Here is a 4,486-nt window from a genome sequence, read left to right as displayed (position 1 = left end):
GGTGGGACTGGCCTCAGGCCCCCTTCTACACGTGTGGTCACACTCCACCTTTGGCTACCCACCTGTCTCCTGACCACACAGATCTTGTGTTACTTTGAAAGACGAGCATCCCTGCTCCCTTTTTCCCTACCTGTCTCCTGGAGTGAATCTTTCCTCAGGAGAGACCTGTGGATTGCAGGAAAAACCCTCACAGAATAGCTGCGGGATGGTTTTCAGCAGACACACAACTCAGCGTACAGTAACCGCTTGTGCCCATGGCCTTCCCCTGTGCTAACTCACCATCCAAAGGAGTTTATTCCAGAGGAACAAGGGGAGAGCACAGCTTGAGCTCACCTCACAAGAGAACAGGGACTGCTGAGCAGCTCTTGCACCATGAAACAATCGATGCCTGTTTGACCCCGTCACACTCTCAGCCAGCTCAGGCACAGATAACCCAACCTGACCCATCAGCAAAGATGGGATTTGCTTATCACTCAGACAGCACAGAGCACTCTGCCCAAGAGAGCTCACACGTACAAGCTCCTGCTGGACTTCCCGCTCTCCTCCTTCCCTTTGCCCAGCTATCTCCCTGACAGCTTCCCCAGCATCCATCCCGATGAGGTGTGAAATTTGAAGCATCACCAAACTGCACACGGGGCTGTTCCCAGGTAATTACACGAGCAGATAAAATAAAAAAGGGGCTGATGAAACATTAACCACGAGCAGGCAGAACAACAAAGGCAGCACATCCGAACCACAAAGACTCTTAATGCAATGTTAAGTCAGCTGGACCTTACTTGTGTATTTGCCATGTGGATTCAATACCTCCTCAAGATGAGAAACAGGAATAAGGCCCTATTTTTTTCCACACCTGGGCCAGGCTCCCAGTTGAAACAGGCAGTTGATACCAGCCAAACACTTGGACATTTAATTTCTGTTGCTGAGGTCCTTAGCAATGGCTTTAGGTTCAAGGCACACTGGCAGCAGCTCATAGCCTAAAACCATAGGAAGCCAGAGAGGTTTTAGAATACTCAAATTATCCAATGTGAGCACAAGAAGGAGGCAGTCTGGGCTTTAGCTTCTGTCCAGGGCCCCTGGAAAGTTAATCCTAGCTGATTACACCATTTCTTTTCTTTTTTTTTTTCCATAGAAGAAATAAACACTCTTTTGTACCAAACATAAGGCTGCCTTATTTTGAAGGAAGATTTATCACCCAGGCTAAATCCATGAGTTCATTCCGGTTTTGCCCCAAATTTTCAAAGCAGTGTTTTACACTTCATGTCACAGTATCACTTGGTTCTGCCTCTGTGCCAGGCAGTCCCCAAAAGACATCCCATTTTCCTTGTAAAAAATAATAAAAGAATGCAGACCATCTCGTCAGTCGCTTAAAGCCTGCACAGCAAATCCCACACTGTTAGAGCCATGCAAACACATCCATAAGGACTGGCTTCCCTGCACACCACAAACACCAGCAGTGTGTTGGGGCTTGGAGCAACCTGGCCTAGTAGAAGATGTCTCTGCTTATGGTGGGGGTGTGGAACAAGGTGAGCTTTTAGGTCCCTTCCACTCCAAACCATCCTGGGATTCCATGGTGGGACACTGCTCAGTGAAGTGAGTGATGGGTGACAAAATCTGCTGAAATAAGGATTGCTCAGTGCCTTCCCTGCACCAACAGGGGCTCCGTTGTACTGAGCCAAAACCTTGAACTCATTACAATGTCACTCTGTCTTTGGATCCCATATCCTGTGGGGGAATCTTCTGGGAATGTATTTTGGTTCAGACTTGGGTCAAGGAGAGTTGACTTGACCTGAAAATAAATCCAGGCGATCTCGAGCTGAAGAGCCATTGACTACTGTTTGCAATACAATAAAGTGAGCAGATCAAACTCGGCTGAAAGCCAGGGTTAACATAAATCCAGGGAGAAAGGGGAACAAGAAGATTCATTCACCACCACGACAAAGGGGACATTTTTTACATTGGCACAATGCAGAGCAGCCACTGAAAAGCTCTTCCCAGGCAGCATTTTTAGTGCCCCATATGGTGTGTGCTGTTTAGCTGTGCTGCTATCTCCAACAGACTGGCAGCAAGATAAGAGTTGCACCACTTGGATGTGTGTGGAAAAGGGGTTGTGAGGGTTTTTTTCACCATTTTTAACGTCACTAGCAGGAGTTCCTCTGCTTGCACACAGGGCAGCTTTTGTGAGAGGTATTTTATATGGATCCCCAAGGAAAGGTCTCAGTGGCTGGGCTCTGAGCTCTATTGTGTGCACATGTGTGTAATAACTCTCAGGAGCTTTTGGTTTGCAGTCCAGGTGGTACTCACTGCAGCTCCAGGATGAAATCTTCTCCTGGCTCACTGTACCACTACCTTCACTGAAGTTAGCCTTTCTCCCCCTTCCAGGTGCTTTTATAATGTTTGGTGGATAAAGCAAGTTTTGATCCAGCTGGTAATTCCCAGATCGGTGCTGCAGGGAGCCCGAGAGCTGCTCCCTGCCCACATTCCAACACATCCTCAGAAAAAAGTGGACATCCCCCCCAACTCTGCTCGTTCCCAGAGCTCAGATGCAGAAGCAGCAGCTTGATCCACCAGCTCTTTGCCCACAGCACAAACCCCACTCACTAAATTTTCCAGCTCCTCAACGAGGCTGGTTGTCCAGCAGGCACTCAGGAGGATCCTTTGCCCACCCAGCAGCCCAAAGCACAGTAATTTGGCCATTTGGCCAAAGTTCCAACTTTAACAGCAAAGCTGTCCCACAAGGATCTAACAGCTGCATCCTCCAGAACACGCTGTGGGTAATGCCAACACCCAGTGATGCTTGGACATCACCTTTTTCTGTCCCTGCTAAGCCTCCTCAGAGCTCTCCTCAGCACAAGCTTGTGCGCATTTCCAACCTAGAGCAGCTGGTTCACCTCAGGATAAATATTAAATGGAGTTCAGTCCTTCTGCTGGCATTCATTATCCACTCCATTTTACAATAAGGAGCTGCTCAAATCCCTCCAGTCTTCCCAGACAAAACCAGGCAGGGTAGCTGCTTCCAGGAGGTGAAGGCAGCCTCTGTGGGAAGACATGAGTGCCACATTCCTCTTTTGAGTGCAACTATTTCTAAACACAGCTCAGGGAAAGCTGCATATTTATTTTTTTTATTGCATTAAAACCCATTTTATTAACCAACTTGTACTTTAATGTGGATGATGCCTTTGTTTATAGAATAAATTATGCTGTTTCTTCCCATCTCCCACTGTGATTGCAGGATTCCTGGTCAGATTGTATAATGTTTGATCTAAGAATGTATAAACTCCACTAAACAAAGCTGCAATAGAAAGATGAATAATAAGTCGAGACTCCAACCTCTCTCAGGAAAAAAAAAAGGTGAGTTTGACAAAGTAACATGCTGAGAGAGCCTGCGAATCTTTCTGATGGAATAAAGTATTTTAAGAGGGACTGAATATTCCAACTCAGCATTTCCCATCTGTGCCCTTTAAAAGTGACAGGAACTTCACCCCTGACTCAAGCGAAATCTTCACGAATTAGGATTTCTTTTACAACCGTGTGAAAATTAACACTTTCACTTGCAATTAGCAGCACCACAGCCCTGCTCACACTTTTGCTGCAGAAACAAGCTGCACATGAATATTCACAGCCAGGCAATGCCATCTCACAGAAACCAGTGCTGGGAAGGGCTTTGTGTGTCTCTCCTCCAGACAGAAGAAAGGCACAGATCAGTCTCTCCACAGGGGCTTTGCAGGTAGTTGCCACTGCTCATCTTGGAGAGCTCTGGGACAATCATGGAATGGTTAAAACCCATCCAGTTCCACCCCCTGCCATGGGCAGGGACACCTCACACTAGCCCAGGCTGCTCCAAGCCCTGTCCAAGCTGGCCTGGAGCACTCCCAGGGATGGGGCAGCCACAGCTTCTCTGGGCACCCTGTGCCAGGGCCTGCCCACCCTCACAGGGAGAAATTTCTTCCCAATATCCCATCTAACCTTGCCCTCTGGCAGTGGGAAGCTATTCCCCCTTGTCCTGTCCTACATGTCCTTGTAAAATCACTTCTCACCTAGCCTGTGAGAATTTGCTCTGCTGAAGCAGGTCTAGGGATTATACACGTGGAAACCCAAGTATTTTTTAATGGACACCTCTTTCCTTCCCAAAAAATACCCATCATCACAGTAGCTGAACTTCTCAACCCCTCCATGTTTGCAGGACCATCTTAACACTCCTTTTTAAAAGTCAGTTCCACTTAGAACAGCAAAAACATGAGCAAAACCAACCCTGGAGATTTTCCAGCCTCAGGAGAGGTCCCAGTGAGGAGAAGACTCTGCCCAGTCTTTATCCATGACCTGCCCCTTCTCTGCTCATGGGGCCAAGTGCATTGCAGTCACAGTCCTTTCTGCGCAGCTCACACCAATAAAACCAGTTGGAAAAGAGGGAGATATGTTGATTTTAATATCAAAAGCTTGATGGAGAGGGAGTTAATCAGCTCTTTTTAATGCAGCAAAGTCTTCAATG

This window comes from Corvus kubaryi, unplaced genomic scaffold (genome assembly GCF_017639235.1).
Source record: "Corvus kubaryi isolate FWS band 111438036 unplaced genomic scaffold, C.kubaryi_AGA036_p1.0 65081, whole genome shotgun sequence".
Taxonomy (NCBI): Eukaryota; Metazoa; Chordata; class Aves; order Passeriformes; family Corvidae; genus Corvus; species Corvus kubaryi.
This window is presented reverse-complemented; position numbering follows the sequence as displayed.